Source organism: Macaca mulatta, chromosome 19 (genome assembly GCF_049350105.2).
Source record: "Macaca mulatta isolate MMU2019108-1 chromosome 19, T2T-MMU8v2.0, whole genome shotgun sequence".
Lineage (NCBI taxonomy): Eukaryota > Metazoa > Chordata > Mammalia > Primates > Cercopithecidae > Macaca > Macaca mulatta.
The window spans coordinates 46,480,723-46,497,740 of NC_133424.1; the positions used below are offsets into that span (position 1 = coordinate 46,480,723).

At 47.5% G+C, this 17,018-nt stretch overlaps 2 long non-coding RNA genes across 2 annotated transcripts; both read left to right on the forward strand.

Annotated features, from left to right (window-relative positions):
- The first annotated feature begins 360 nt into the window (after positions 1–360).
- LOC144337409 (uncharacterized) lies at positions 361–14,289 on the forward strand. The gene is made up of 3 exons (XR_013410496.1): positions 361–485; positions 10,885–11,012; positions 12,402–14,289. It is a non-coding gene; the product is annotated as an uncharacterized LOC144337409 (long non-coding RNA).
- On the forward strand, positions 2,007–5,914 carry LOC144337412 (uncharacterized). The gene is made up of 2 exons (XR_013410500.1): positions 2,007–2,480; positions 4,679–5,914. It is a non-coding gene; the product is annotated as an uncharacterized LOC144337412 (long non-coding RNA).
- Positions 14,290–17,018: the final 2,729 nt, after the last annotated feature.

The window sequence follows — 17,018 nt, forward strand, 5'->3', positions numbered from 1 at the left end:
TATCTGCTGTGCTCTAAGCCTGGAACTGCTGGATGTCATCTTCGCTGAATGAAAATGAAGTCAGTATTGAGGACAGTAGAGGTGAGAGGGAGAGAGGCATAATCCTGAGTGTATTGTAGGGGCACCTGGATCCAGCCGTACCTGAAATCCGCCACTTTCCATTCTAAGAACCAATAAATTCCCTTTGTACTCAAGCTAGTTTGGGTTTTAATCACTTGTGACAGAAGGCCTGACTGATAATAAAATCTCAAAGATAAGCAGGCAGCCAAGCTTAGGTACTTTCCTTTTAAGAGGTGTGGGCAGGTGCTTCCTTCTCTCAGAAACCACTCCTCCTCTAGGACCTCCTATTCTAAGAAGCCTGAGTGTTTGAGGTTTGTTCATCCTGAGGCATAAACACAAGATCAAAGTGCCAAGCCAGAAGGAGGCAGAGTGTCTACAGAAGCAGCCGTGCAACTAGCAGCAGGAATTGGGAATCTGCATTATTAGTAAGCAAGCCCATTTTCCTTTACTTCTTTGTAAGCAGAGCCTTAATTTTATTAGCCTGTTTATTAGCTCTGATCGTGTGTTCAGAAAAAGTACCCTCAGCCTCTGAGTGATCTAAGCCAGACATAGTTCTCCTGTCTCCTTATTGGTGATTGGTTCTGGGAAAGGCTGGGACACACTCCTGGACAAGGAGAAGTCACAGCAGTGACTGACTTTTAGAGGGAGTCTGCTGGGGGCTGGCTAGTGGAAGCCATCTGGGGTAAAATGTTTTTGGCCTTAAAAAGTACTGTAGGAGGCCAGGCATGGTGGCTCATGCCTGTAATCCCAGCACTTTGGGAGGCAAAGGTGGGCAGATCACTTGAAGTCAGGAGTTCGAGACCAGCCTGGACAACATGGTGAAGCTCCGTTTCTGTTTTTAAAAATAGAAAAATTAGCTGGGCCTGGTGGTGGGCATCTGTAGTCCCAGCTACTCAGGAAGCTGAGGCAGGAGAATCACTTGAACCTGGGAGGTGGAGGTTGCAGTGAGCAGACATAGAACCACTAAACTCCAGCCTGGGCAACAGAGACTTCATCTCAAAAGAAAAAAAAAAAAGTACTGTAGGAGTCCGGGTGTGGTGGCTCACACCTGTAATTCCAGCATTTTGGGAGGCCAAGGAAGGAGGATCACTTGAGCCCAGGAGTTCAAGACCAGCCTGAGCAACATAGCAAGACCCCATCTCTAAAAATTTTTTTAAAAGATACACAAAATTAGCCAGGCACGGTGGTGTGTGCCTGTAGTCCCAGCTACTCAGGAAGTTGAGAAGGGAGAATCATCTGAACTCGGGAGATCAAGGCTGCAGTGAATCATAATCACACGACTGCACTCCAGCCTATGTGACAGAGAGAGATCCTATCTCACAAAAAGAAAAAAAAAAAAGTAATGTAAGAGAAATAAACTATTTCTTTGCCTCGCAGAGAGAATGTGACAGTGTGAGGAAGCATTAGCTGGCTGAAACTGGGCGCTCAAACTCTTAGTCTAGAGCAGAGTTCTAACAGCATCACATGTTTTTGTTCTCCCTACATCCACATTGAAGAAGAGGGGGTGGTAAAAATATTCCTCTGGTTTAACAGAAAATTCACAAATATTTATCCTTTTCAGAATCTACATGCAATTTAAGTATTAGTCCTAGGGCGATAAATCCGAATCACAGATGCTGCAATGTTAAAGTTTCCTTTGATAAGACATACTGATGATCTCTGATGTCCCTGCGGCCTGCAAAGAATATTTGCAAACAGAGTTTTATGATGCTGAGGAGTGTCTGATTTTCTGAAGCCACAGAGAAAGACATCATTTTTCTTCTTTTCTTTCTGCAATTTCTTTCATTAGCACTTCGGAGAGCCTATAATCCCCATGATTTGAAATCCCATGAGTTAGTAGTAAGAGCAGAATCAGAGAGGCTAAACACTGAAAATACAGAAAGGAAATGGGCAGAGTAGGATTTTAGCAAGAGGAAGTATATGGTTGTGATGCTTTGCATCTACAGGAAATGATGGCTGGGGCTGTGGCAGCCACGTTACCACCATGAGGGATGATGTTACCCACATGCTGAGGAGCCTGAGTCTATAAGACCGTCATTTGACTGATGCATTGACCCCTGGAGAACCTCCCCGCCTTTGGGGGACTAGCAGTTCTGTAAAATAATACATGTCCTTATTGTTTTAAGATGTTTGGAATTTGTTCTTTCTTACGTGCAGCCAACAGCATCCTACATGAGGCAGCCAGGGTAAGGGGTCCACACACAATGGGTGAACCAGTGCTTGTCCAGGAATTGAAACAGCCTGGCTCATTCAGTGCTAGGACCAGGGCCCTCAGTGGACACTGTCCCAACTCTCAGCACTGAGGGTCCCTCCTTCCCTCCAAGCTGGTCATTGCTGTGTGTGATCACGTTCATTAGGTATCCATATTCTGTAGGCGGGAGCAACGAGGTTTTCTTTCTTTTTTTTTTAATTAAGATGGAGTCTCGCTCTGCTGCCCAGGCTGGAGTGCAGTGGTGCCATCTCAGCTCACTGCAGCCTCCTAGGTTCCAGCGATTCTCCTGCCTCAGCCTCCCAGGTAGTTGGGATTACAGGTGCCCACTACCACACCGGGCTAACTTTTGTATTTTTAGTAGAGATGGGATTTCACTGTGTTGGCCAGGCTGGTCTCAAACTCCTGACCTCAAGCTATCTGTCCAGCTCGGCTTCCCAAGGTGCTGGGATTACAGGCATGAGCCACCGCGCCTGGCCGCAATGAGGTTTTTTCTTTTTTCAATTCTAGCTGCCAACCACAAAATTTAACTAAGGTCCCTCCCATCACACACCTGTCATCCACCCTGAAAATTTAAAGTAAAGGTATAAAAAGATCAAAACCATGATTGCCTCTGGGGGTGGAGTGGAGGTGGGGATCATTTGGGAAGGGGCATAAGGGGACTTTGCAGGGGTCCTGGAGATGTTCTTCATCTTAACAGGGGCTGTAGTCTAAAGCAGGAGTGTATACTTATTACATAACTGCATTCATTGGTCAAAACTCAGCAACTGGAGGTGGGAACAGTGGCTCATGCCTATAATCTCAGCTACTGAGGAGGACGAGGCAGGGGGATCACTTGAGGCCAGGAGGTCAAGACCAGTCTGGGCAACATAGAGAGACCTTATCTCTTTTTTAAAAATTGTTTTAATTCCCCAGGCATAGAACTCACCCTGTGGAGAAAAAAAAAAAAAAATAGCCACGCGTGGTGGCATGTTTCTGTAGTCCCAGCTACTTTCGAGGCTGAGGCAGAAGGATTGCTTGAGCCCAGGAGGTCGAGGCTGCAGTAAGCTATGATCATACCACTGCACTCCGGTCTGGGGTACAGAGCGGGACTGCATCTCTAAATAATAATGATAATACTAAGAAATTCAGCAAATGGATGTTTCAGATGTGTACATTTCATTGCATGCAAATTTATAAAACCTCAAAAATAACTGCAAACATTGAACTCCAGTTGGTGATATGAATCCTGAAATGTTTAAGGGCAAAGAGTACTGATGTCTACTTTAAAATACTTTACTCTAACCTTCTTTAAAAATACATTTAAAAAAAATCAGATGGCTTGATAAATAGAGGAATGGACTGAAAGATATGTAATAAAGTAAATACAGAAAAATGTTAACAATTGTAGAATCTAGATGATGGGGCAAGGCGTGGTGGCTCATGCCTGTAATCCCAGCACTTTGGGAGGCCGAGGCAGGTGGATTACGTGAGGTCAGGAGTTTGAGACCAGCCTGGCCAACATGGTGAAACACCGTCTCTACCAAAAATACAAAAATTAGCCAGGCGTGATGGCACATGCTTGTAATCCCAGCTACTCAGAAGAATCACTTGAACCCGGGAGGCAGAGGTTGCAGTGATCTGAGATCATACCACTGCACTCCAGCCTGGGTGACAGAGTGAGACTCCGTGTCAAAAAATAAATTAAAATAAAATAAAAGTGATGATGATCATAGTTATGAACGACAGCGAGAGTCCAAACACTGCCTGTAGTGTGGGCAAAGCCCTGTTCTCAGTGCTTCATGTGAATGAATTTGTTCACTCCTCACCACAACCTTCTGAGGTAGGTACTGTTATTCTCATTCACGGATACGGACTCTGAGACCAGGGAGGTTGTGTGGCATCATTACATCAGAAGGGGCGTGGTCTGAATCCACTCCTCCCCTTCCAGGGCAGGAAGTCAACAGAGAAGGGCTCTGTGGTAACGTTGATAATCACGAATCAGTGGCATAAACATCCCCTTAAGACATGTGGAGGCGGCTGGGCATGGTGGTTCACGCCTGTAATCCCACCATGTGGGAGGCCAACGTGGGAGGATCACTTGAGGCTAGGAGTTTGAGACTAGCTTGGGCAACATAGTGACACCCTGTCTCTACAAAAAAAATTTTAAAAATTAGGCAGGCACGGTGGCTCATGCCTGTAATCCCAGCACTTTGGGAGGCTGAGACAGGTGGATCACCTGAGGTCAGGAGTTCGAGACCAGTCTGGCCAACATGGTGAAACCCCGTCTCTATTAAAAATACAAAAATTAGCCAGGCATGATGGCAGGTGCCTGTAATCCCAGCTACTCAGGAAGCTGAGACAGGAGAATCGCTTGAACCACGGGAGGTGGAGATTGCAGTGAGCCGAGACGGTGCCAGTGCACTCCAGCCTGGATGACAAGAGTGAAACTCTGTCTCAAAGAAAAAAGTAAATAAATAAAATTAGAAATTAGCAGGGCATGGTGGTGCATGCCTGTAGTCCTAGCTACTCAGGAGGCTGAGGTGGGAAGACTGTTTGAACCCAGGAGTTCAAGGCTTCAGTGAGCTATGGTTGCACCACTGAACTCCAGCCTGGGCAACAGAACAAGACTCTGTCTCCAGGGGGGGGAAAAAAAAAAAAAAAGGTGGAAATTGTGAGAGACACATGACAGCAGAAATATGACTACTGCTTGCCTTTGGAGGAAGGAAGAAGTTGTGGAGGAGAGATAGGTGACTGGGCACTGTGGCAACACCAGCATGCCAGGGGCTGGGGGTGGGGGGCAGTCAGGACCTGAGGCCAGAAGCTGTGAATCTTGGAATCTGCAGGGTGCCCCTTATGAGACCCCAAGCGTTCATGTAAGCGTCCACGCCCCCACTGATGATATGTGGGCAGAGAGGCAATAAAATCAGAGGCAAGAAAATCAGAGTTACCGATCAAGGTTTGGAGGCTGCGGTTGGAGGCCGGACATCCTGCCTGCAGGGCGGGCTTCAGCGTGGAAGCTTGAGGCCCGGAACAGTCCCCGTGGGCACGCCCAGGCAGAGGGCTTTGCTAGTGTCTGACCCAGCTTCCAAAGCCAGGGTCTAATAACAACAGCGCCACCAACAACAGGAAACATTCGTGACGCACATGCTGCCAAGCACTGTTCTAAGCACTCCATATTACAGTGTATTCCTCCCGACAGTAAGAATGAGGTGGGTGCCAGTGCTAACCCCATTTTACATATGCGGAAACTTAGGCACAGAGAGGAGGCCTCATGAAAGGCAATGGGGACACCTCCAGGAACCTCCCACCACAAAAGATCACCGCAAAATAAGGACAAATTGAACATCAGATTTCCTCAAGGGTGGGCACTTTCTTGCTGCATTGCTGGTGCCCTCTTTTGGATTTTAGCTGCAGTGGCCACAACACCACGGGTGTCAGCGACAGGAGCAAACTAAATCACCCATGCACGGGAGAGTCAGCTGGGAGGAGCCGCCCCTGGCGTTCCCACCATGTCTGTGAAATGGGCGGAATCGTGGTATGTACTGGAGAATCAACAGGGGCTGGGCGAGGAAGACTTGGGATACTCGTGAGCCCATTCTAACATCAGCAATTACTAATATGTTTATTGCCTTGAAAAAAAGAGATAAAGAAATAAAGGAAAAAGAGGAAAGGAAAGGGGAAAGGAATGAAGAAAAGAGAGACAAGAAATAAAGCACTGTTGGCCGAGGGCTCACACTTGTAATCTCAGCACTTTGGAAGGCTGAGGTGGGCGTATCACTTGAGGTCAGGAGTTCAAGACCAGCCTGGCCAGCATGGCAAAACCCCATCTCTACTAAAAATACAAAAACTAGGCCGGGCATGGTGGTTCATGCCTGTAATCCCAGCACTTTGGGAGGCTGAGGCGGGTGGATCACGAGGTCAGGAGATCGAGACTATCCTGGCTAACATGGTGAAACCCCGTCTCTACTAAAAAAAAAATACAAAAAAAATTAGCCGGGTGTGGTGGCGGGCGCCTGTAGTCCCAGCTACTCAGGAGGTTGAGGTAGGAGAATGGCGTGAACCCAGGAGGTGAAGCTTGCAGTGAGCCGAGATCGCACCACTGTACTCCAGCCTGGGCGACAGAGCGAGACTCTGTCTCAAAAAAAAAAAAGTAAAAACTAGCTGGGTGTGGTAATGCACACCTATAATCCCAGCTACTGGGGAGGCTGAAGCAGGAAAATCACTTGAACCTGGGAGGTGGAGGTTGCAGTGAGCCAAGGTTGCACCACTGCACTCCAGCCTGGGCAACAGAGCAAGACTCCATCTCAAAAGAAAAAAAAGAAAAGTATTTTAATATCAAAGAGGAAGGAATAGAGCCAGAAAGAACAGATAGGGCTGAAAAAAGAAGGCAGGAAACAGGCAGAATGTTTCCAAAGAGTCCCACTAACTATTCAGAAAAGTTGTTTTTTGTTTTTGTTTTTGCTTTTTGTTTTATTTATTTATTTATTTATTTATTGAGACAGAGTCTCGCTCTGTTGCCCAGGCTGGAGTGCAGTGCCACGATCTTGGCTCACTGCAACCCCGCCTCCTGGGTTCAAGCGATTCTTCTGCCTCAGCCTCCTGAGTAGCTGGGAATACAGGCACACACCACCACTCCCAGCTAATTTTTGTATTTTTAGTAGAGACGGGGTTTCAACATATTAGCCAGGCTGGTCTTGAACCCTTGACCTCGTGATCCACTCGCCTTGGCCTCCCAAAGTGCTGGGATTACAGGTGTGAGCCACTGCTCCCGGCCAAGAGTTTTGTCTTTAAAGGAGTTGACGGTGGGGTGTGGACCGTGCAGCCGAGACAGCTCGCGGGGTGAGTTAAGAGTCTGCCTGGATTCCATTCCCCAGCCCCGCCATGAAGCAAGTGACTGTCCCTTCCCAAGCCTCAGCTTCTGCACTTCAGAACGGGGACCGTTGTCCGCGGCATTCCCACAGGTTGGCGTGAGACCCTGTTGAGCCCACGCAGCAGGGTGTGCCTGTTGTCTGTGGTAAGGGGCAGACGGCGTTGCCTACTTTCCACTCGTAAGATGTCACTGCATGTACGCCGTTCTCACTTGGCAGATGAATCAAAGGGCTATAAATAGCCACGTCTTGGTTTCTCATAAACGCATTAAATACGACTTGGCATCTTGCCCAGGCTTCCTGTCGGGGCAGTGGACGAGGATTGTTTTGCAGAGGTCTGATAAGTGTCAAGGTTACAGTCACGTGCAGGTGCGTGAGGCAGGACTCGAAGCGAGCCCCAGCTGCTCTGGGGAATGAGGGGGTCTTCCCTTCCACCCCCATGCCCTTCTTGGCATAGGTTCACACCAACCACTCTGGGCCCTGGCAAGCCCCGCTTTGTGGCTCAGGCTGGGCCACTGGCCTCTTTGCTGGCTTTGCCTGGACTCACCCCACTGGTCCAGCTTGCATTAGGTCAGTCTATTCACAAGTGAATTCTGGGAAGACTGGACCAGGCTATGGGAAGAGGGGAGAGGAGGGAAAGGTGGACACATAGCTCGTGAGCTCGCCGGGCTATCCTGGGCACCTCCCTCCATCTTACTTCATGAAGTTCTCTGAGGCTGACCTCACCCCCAACTCAGGGATGAGGCCCTGGGGGAGGCAGATGGGGACTCTGGACCCCCGCTGCCTGGGTTCAAGTCCCAGCTGCTCCGTAGGGGACCTCAGGCTTGTCTATGCTCTCAGTACCTCAATTTCCCCCTCTGTGAAATGAAGATAATGCCTCCTAGGGCCTACATCATAGAGCTGCTGGAAGGATTCAATGGATGTTGATCATGATCATGATCATGATTTCCTGATACTCAGAATAACGCCAGGCACAGACTATCCGCTCTGAATAACGGTTTGCTATTATTATTTTTCTGCTAGTGATAGTTAAGAGCAAGGACTCTAAAGCCAGCACAGTTGGGTTCAACACCCAGCTCCACCACTTGCAACCAATGTAACCTTAAACCTGGATATCATCTCTCTGTGTCAGAGGCATGTGAACCAGAACAACTCCATTTTAAATGGGGTTGGGTAAAATGAGGCGGCATTCCCAGACGGTTAGGCATTCTAACTCTTAGGATGACCAATAGGAAGTCAGCACAAGATACAGGTCATAAAGACCTTGCTGATAAAACAGGTTGCAGTAAAGAAGCTGGCCAAATCCCACCAAAACCAGAGTGACCTCTGTTTGTCCTCACTGCTACACTCCCATCAGCGCCATGACAGTTTACAAATACCATGGCAACATCAGGAAGTTACCGTATATGGTCTAAAAAGGGGAGACATGAATAATCCACCCCTTCTTTAGCGTAACATCAAGAAATAACCATAAAAATAGGCAACCAGTAGCCCTTGGGGCCGCTTTGTCTATTGAGTAGCCATTCTTTATTCCTTTACTTTCTTAATAAAGTTGCTTTCACTTTACTCTATGGAATTGCCCTGAAATTCTTTCTTGTGCTACATCCAAGAACCCTCTCTTGGTGTCTGGATCTGGATCCCTTTCCTGTAATGTCTGTGCCTCAGTTCTTTCATCGGTCAAATGGGAGTGAGGATTATTTGTACCTTATAGGGTGTAATAAGGATAAAATAAGCAAACACCTGCCAAGTACTGAGACAAGAGCCTGGCACACAGTAAATACTCCAATGTTGTTGCTACTGTTGATGTTCTTATTACAAGGGGATGTGCTCACCCCCTATCAAGGTTGCTAAGCAGCCATGATGGAATCCTGGAGCTACTGAAGGACACCTCATCTCTTCATGGGAAGCATCTGCTTGAGGATTAAGGCGATGCAGAAAAAAAGTGGAGTAGAGAGATGGAGGAAGATGACTTTGGAGGACATTGTGTGAGCACCTGGATCTAACCGTGCCTGAAGCACAACTCAAACCCTGGACTCTCAATGTATTGGCTCTCCATTCCAAGACCCAATAAATTCCTTCTCAGCTTAGAATGCTTTGCTCAGATATCTGTTACTTCCAGGCAAATGTATTTTAATACAGAAAGCTCTTGGGGGCTCAAATAACAGAAAGGGAAGCTATGTGAGAAGCCGAAGGAAGCCAAGGAGAGGAACAGAAGTGATGCAGCTGGGTATGGTGACTCATGCCTGTCATCCCAGCTCTTTGAGAGGCTGAGGTGGGTGGATCACTTGAGGTCAGGAGTTCGAGACCAGCCTGGCCAACATGGTGAAACCCTAACTCTACTAAAAAAATACAAAAATTAGCCAGACGTGGTGGCATGCATGTGTAATCCCAGCTACTCAGAAGGCTTAGTCAGGAGAATCACTTGAACCTGGGAGGCGGAAGTTGCAGTGAGCCAGGATCATGCCATTGTACTTCAGTCTGGGTGACAGAGCAAGACTCCATCTCAAAAAAAAAAAAAAAAAAAAAAAAAAGAAGTGATACAGCTAAAGACAGTAGGCCATGTGGAGGCCACGTGCATCATGGTTATAATCCAAGCTGTGTTACTGACAGCTTGTGGTAGGATGTTGCAGAATGGACACACTTCTTCATGCCTCCTTGAGTACATTCTTACAAGGTGACTTTGCCACTCTTCCCATCAAGGGATAGAGTCTATGTCTCCACCCCTTGAATCTGGGCTGACCTTGTAATTTGTTAAGGTCAATCAAACATGGTGAAAGTAATGCTGTGCTAGTTTCAAGCTTAGACTTCAAGAAACCTTGCTGCTTCCATGTCCTCTCTTAGTTGACCTTGCCATGACCTTGTGAACATGACTGGGCTAGCCTGCTGGAGGATGAGAGGCTGGAGGCTCCCCAGCGAACTGTCATCCAGCCCTCTGAGACAGAGCCACCTAGCTATACAGTGCTGGCCACAGATGCATGAGTGAGCCCAGCCTACATTAACAACCTGCAAAATGGACAGATAAATCCATCAATGTTGTTTTAAGCCATTTTAGATGATTTCTTAGGCAACAGTAGAGAACTGCTTTGTCTGGTTTAACTCAACCTTGCCCAAGGGGCTTCCAAAACCCTGACCTCCAGGTCACATGACAAGGTGAGGCCTCTACGTCCCAGTCCCTGGTGATACTGTGCTAGTTTGGAGGCTGGGTTTCAAGGGGCCTTGCAACTTCCATTCACTTTCTTGGACTCCTGCCACCACCTTGTGGACACACCTGGGTTGGCCTGCTGGAGAATGAGAGACCAAATGGAGGAGAACCCAGTTGCTCCAGCTGATGACATCTGGTCCAGCCTACAGAGAGCCAACTATTGAGTTAGCCAAGATCAGCAGAGCCAACCCCAATTCACTGCTGCTGATCAGAGAAGCAAGAATGATCACAGCTGAAACCAGAACTGCCCAACTAATTTGTAGACTTGTAAGCAATAATGAATGCTTATTATTTAAATCTCTGACTTGGGGGATGTTTTGTTTTGCAGCCATAACTGATACACTAACCAATATACTTTGTAAACATAGGCAGATGAGCTCACATCTCTGGGCCGGAGTTCCTCTTGTGAAAAACAGGAACCATTTGGAATGGTCATGAGGATGTCATGAGCTCACGACCCTAAAACTCTTGGCACAGAGTCTGGCTGTCTTAGTCTGTCCAGGCTGCTATAATAAATTACCATAGCCTAGGTGGCTTCAACAACAAACATTTATTTCTCACAGTTCTGGAGGCTGGGAAGTCCAAGATCAAGGTGCCAGGTGAAGAGATGTCTGATGAGGGCTGCTCCCTGGTTTGCAGATGGCCATCTTCTTGCTGTGTCCTCACATGGCAGAGAGCAGAGAGAGAAAAGGCAAGTTCTTTGGTGTCTCTTATAGGAACACTAATCCTATCATGAGGGCTTCACCCTCATGACCTAATGATGTCACAAGGGCTCCCCACAACACTATGCCATTGGGGGCTAAGAGGTCAACATGCAAATTTCTGAGGGGACATGCAGTCCATAACACTAGCAGAGAGTGAGCACTCAATTTAAAAAGAGGTAAAATGAAAGGCAGACAGACAGTTGACTAACACCCTGCCCACCATGAATATTTTTGCCTTGTCCAGCCAGCTGTGGGTCATTTTATTTTTTTTATTTATTATTGTTTTTTTGAGTCTCGCTCTGTCACCCAGGCTGGAGTGCAGTGGCACAGTCTCCACTCACTGCAAGCTCCACCTCCTGGATTCAGGCCATTCTCCTGCCTCAGCCTCCCGAGTAGCTGGGACTACAGGTGCCCACCACCACACCCGGCTAATTTTTTGTATTTTTAGTAGAGATGGGGTTTCACCATGTTAGCCAGGATGGTCTCGATCTCCTGACCTCGTGATCCGCCCGCCTCAGCCTCCCAAAGTGCTGGGATTACAGGTGTGAGCCACGGCGCCTGGCCAGCTGTGGGTCATTTTAGTGTAGCTTCCCAATGGCCCATAGGTCCCTAGCCTCATATCACCAACACAGACACATTCCTTGGTGGCAGAACAAAACCCCTTGGGAATAAGTACCAAGACCTGGTAACCTGAGACCTACCTATTCAGAACAGGTAGCAGCACATTGTTGTAACAAGCTCTGGATTCAGTTAGACCTGGGTTATGATCCAATCTCTGCCACTTACCTGAGATGTGACATTGAGCAATCAATGCAACCATTCCGATCTTCCATTTTATCCCTGTCAAATAAGGATAATTGTATCTACCTCCCAGGATTCTTGCTCAATCATTTCTTCCGTCAGTTTAGTATTTTTTTATTTTTATTTTTTTTAAACAGAGTCTCATTCTGTCACCCAGGCTGGAGTGCAATGGCACGATCTCAGCTCACTGCAACCTCTGCCTCCCAGGTTCAAGCAATTCTCGTGCCTCAGCCTACCAAGTAGCTGGGATTACAGGCATGAGCCACCACGCCCGGCCCTTCAGTTTACATTTATTGAGCTTTTATGTTGTTCCAGCTTTTTCAGAATCTGGGGATACAATGGAGAACAGAAATCGCAAATTCCTGACCTCATGGAGCTCTCAATTTGTAGCTTAAAGAAAAATACTAATTTGATAGTGAGAGAAACAAGTGAAAAATTGCAAAAGTGACAAGTGTTTTGAAAGGAGAATGTATCAGTCAGAATAGGCTGAGTTATGCTGTGGTAACAAACATCCCCAAAGTCTTAGCACCTTATAATAACAAAAGTTTACTTCTTATCTGTCACTTCTATTGTAGGTCAGTTTCACTTCTCCTTTTCAATCCAGGCTGGCAGAATGGCCTCCACCTCAAGAATTGTGGGCTCTGTGCAGAGTGAAAGAAAATCCTAGAGTATCTTTGCCCAGGCAATTAAGTGCTCTGGCCTAGAAGTGACTGTATTACTTCTGCCCACATTTCATTGGCCAGAGCTAGTTGCAAGGCCCCACACAACCATAAGGAGGACCAGAAGTGGCATCCTGTTGGATGGACCAGAAGTGGCACCCTGCTTGGAAGGGAGAGAGCCAAGGGGATTCAGGGAGCAGCACTAATGACCATTCTGAAAACATATATGTGATGGGAAGACTTCCATGAGGCAATGATACTTGAAGTATAAGAGCAGTTAACTAAGAGAAGGAGAAAATAAAAGTTTTCTAGGTTGGAGGGGGCAGCATGTAGTGAGAGTAATGAGTAGAAACAGCTTATTCAACCAGTTTGATTGGAGCTGGAAGGAGACATTGGGGCATGTGTGGTGCAAGGAAAAGGGAAAAGCGAGCAGCAGTCCATAGTGCAGTAAAGAGGTTTTCTTTTTGAGACAGAGTCTCACTCTGTTGGCCAGTCTGGAGTGCAATGACGTGATCTCGGCTCACTGCAACCTCCACCTCCTGGGTCCAAGCAATTCTCCTGCTTCAGCCTCCCAAGTAGCTGGGGTTACAGGCACCCACAACCATGCCTGGCTAATTTTTTTGTATTTTTAGTAGAGACAGGGTTTTACCATGCTGGCCAGGCTGGTCTCCAACTCCTGACCTCAGGTGATCCACCTGCCTCAGTCTCCCAAAGTGCTGAGATTACAAGCATGAGCCACTGCGCCCTGCCTGTAAAGAGGTATTAATAGATGCCAATGATCTTCTTATGTCTGAACAAGAAACTGATAAGTATATACAAGTTTTAGGAATTCAGAGAAGTCCATATTACTCTCAGGTCAACAAATTATTTGTACAAGGAATCAAAATTACAGATTCTTTGTTGTTTGGTTAGAATTGCTTTCACAGGACATGGCCACAATTTCTGAATCCCTGTCTGGGCATTAATTGGCCAGATAGCCAACAATTTACCTCCTCTTCCTGGGCACACAGGCAGCCATGTTTCCCAATTTGCTTTGCAGTTGAGGAGGGGTCATGTGACTGCATTCTGGCCAATGAAATGTTCTGGCCAGTGGACAAAACAGATGACACTTCTAGGCCCAGTTCTACCCTTCATACTCAGTTCCATGTTCTCTCTGTCCATTGTGTGGTGACGTTGGAAGCCGGTACTTCAGATGGCAGCCTGCATTCCTGAGTTATCTGAATCACGTGAAAGAAAGCCACCTGAACTGTGACTACGATGTTGAAGCCATGCCCCAAAGAGTTAAAGAAATCAGTAACTAACAGAAATTCTTGAGTTTGCAGGATGGCAGATAAGAAACAACTTGTGGAAATGTGAACCACTCCCTCCACTTATGAGATAAAAGAACTGGCTGAAATGAATTGGAAACAATATGGCTAAGTGGAGTCTGTGCAGAACCAGCTTGCTGCAGTCACAACCCAAAGTTTCATACTAACTCCTCAAGTTTTCACATGGGACCCCCTAAGGAGGCATGAGAGAGAACTGTGCATGCCAGAGGACGTCCCAGACCTCTGCTTTGCTTCCACCAATCACTGGCTAATCCCAGAATCCACCCCCTGAACCTTTCCTGGTAAAATTACTGCCTTAAAGCCAGCATAGGGAGACAGATTTCAGTGGGACTCCTGTCTCCTTGGAAGTTAACCTGCTATACAAAGCTTTTATTTTCTCAAAAACCTACTGCCATAGTATTGGCTAGTTGTGCATCTGGCAGCAAGCCTCTTTTGCTTGATATCAGTGTAAGCGAGAAATAAACCTCTGTGTTTTATTCTGGAGTCTATTTATTGCTGCAGCAGAGCCTATCCTATACTGACTAATACAGAATAATAAATGAGACTCCTTCCATAGCAGTAGGATTTGCCAGGACTCTTTTTTTTTTTTTTTTTTTTTTGAGACAGAGACTTGCTGTGTTGCCCAGGCTGGAAAGCAGTGGTATGATCTTGGCTCACTGCAAACTCTGCCTCCAGGGTTCAAGCGATTCTCCTGCCTCAGCCTCCCCAATAGCAGGGATTACAGGCACACGCCACCACACCTGGATAATTCTTGTATTTTTAGTAGAGACAGGGTTTCACCATGCTGGCCAGGCTGGTCTCGAACTCCTGACCTCATGATCTGCCCACCTCGGCCTCTCAAAGTGCTGGAATTACAGACGTGAGCCACTGTGCCTGGCCTGCCAAGACAATTTTATGATGCAGAAAACATCTGTATTCAGGGTCGTCATGTGGAGTTGTACAGGTCGAGCACTGTCCAACGTGTCCAGCTAAGGGATGAGGGGAACCCATTCCATGCTCCACTCAGCAGGCCTTTATACAATTTGTTCTAAGGTGACATATAGGCTAGTGGCAGCTTTGTCTACATTTCTGCAGCTTTAGAAAAAAGGGAATATTTTCTCCTCTTCTTTCTCTGGCAGAATAGAAGAGTCATATAGCAAGGCTAAGTACTGGAATTGCATTTATAAGCAATTATTTTCCCCCAAAAAACATAGGCTTAAGAAGTTAAAAAATTACAGTAAGAAAAGCAATAGGGAAGAATAGAATGGTTAAAAATGGAATCTGGGGCATGTTTTGTCTTACGCTATACTCTGTGGTTCAGGGGAGGGTGGCAAGGCTGGGCCTGACCATGTCTCCTGCTTGGTGAGGAAAGTTTCTCATTGTACAGCTGGCCACATGCAAAGCAGCTGCTACTCCCTGCTGCAACCTGGGGGGCAACCCACCCTTACCTGTAAGAACCCCACCTTGTCAGAATCACTTATTATTATTATTATTTTGAGATGAAGTCTCTCTTTGTCAGCCAGGCTGGAGTACAGTGGCACAATCTCGGCTCACTGCAACCTCTGCCTCCCAGGTTCGAGCAATTCTAATGCCTCAGCCTTCCAAGTAGCTGGAATTACAGCCCTGCCACCACGCCTGCCTAATTTTTGTATTTTTCCTAGAGATGGGTTTTCACTGTGTTGGCCAGGCTGGTCTCGAACTCCTGACCTCAGGAGAATCATCATTTTAAGTGGACATCAGGTCATGTCTCTCCACTGCTCAAATCCCTCACATGGCTCCCATTTCATCTCAAATAAAGCCCACAGCTACTACCCTGGCCTACAGGGTCCCACACACTCTGGGCTCTGATGACCTTGATTTTCTCTCCACAGTTGCCTTCCTGTCCTAATCAGCTCCATCCACCAAGTAGACACCCACCCCCAGAGCCTGTGCCTGCAACTGCTTGGGGTAGGCTGAATAACGCCTCCCAAAGATGTCACTCTAATCCCCAGCACCTGTGAATGTTACCCCTGGGGAGTGTGCCTTAGAGGGGTGAGGAAGCTGGGTGCTCCTGTTCCTGTCCCTCGAGGTTAAGGACTGCTCCTGGGGTGTCAACTGCCCAGCTTCCAGCCTGCTCCATGAGTGGCTCAGCAGGCTTCTGGAATGAGTTAGGAAGCCCCTGGCACCCACTGGAACCATGCCCATGACTGCTAAAGCTGCAGGGAACTTCCAGGACTTTCCAGGGATATGGGTGAGTGTATTTGTTGTCTGTTGCTGCAAAACAGATCGCCAGAAATTCAGTGACTTAAAACAACACACGTCTATGATCTCACAGTTTCTATGGATCAGGAGTTCAGGCACAGCTTAGCTGAGCCCTCCATCTGAGGTCTCAGAAGGCTGCTGTCAGACATGGATTGGGCTGCACTTTCATCTGGAGGCTCGACTGGGGATGAATCTACTTCTGGGTTCATCTGGGTTATTGGCAGAGTTCGTTTCCCTCTGGCTGTGTAACTGAAGGTCCTAGCCTTTTGCTTGCTCTCAACTGGGAACCTCCCTCAGGTCCTAGAGGCCACTTGCATCTCCTAGAGGCCACCCACAGCTCCCTACCATGTGGACTTCCTCAATGTGGCTGCTTACTTCATCAAGCCAACAAGCCTCCCTCCCTCTGATCTGCTAACACAGAGTCATAGATAACATAAGGCAAGCTAGGGAGTGACAGCTCAACACCTTTACTGTGCGCTATTGGTTAGGTGCAAGGTCACAGGTCTGGTCCACACTGGAGGGGAGGGCATCATACAAGGCATGGACACCAGGAGGTGGGAAGTCACTGGGGTCACTTTAGGGGCTGCCCTGACAGCCTTGGAGCACTGGGGCACTGACAGCCTCTGCTATAGGTTGTGAGACTTCAGTGCTGTGCAGAACAAACCCCTGAGTGTGGAACCCGTGCTTGGCTCTCCCTGTCCCACCTCCAGCTCCCACGCAATGGGGGCTTCTATGGGTGCAGGCACTGGGGGGCTCCCTGGGAGCTGGGGTGGGCACTTCAGGTCTCCTTTCACCTTTCAACCACTGGCCCCTTCCCAAGCTCAGTGTGTGACCTCAGGTAGGTTGCTTGGAGCTTCTGAGTCTTGATGTTCTCAGCTGCAAGACACAGTTAACAGTAGCACCAGCCTCTTGGGTGATTGTGGGGACATAGCACTTATGAAGGGTTTGAGTTTTGACCACACCAGGAAGTCCCCAAATGTTTGCT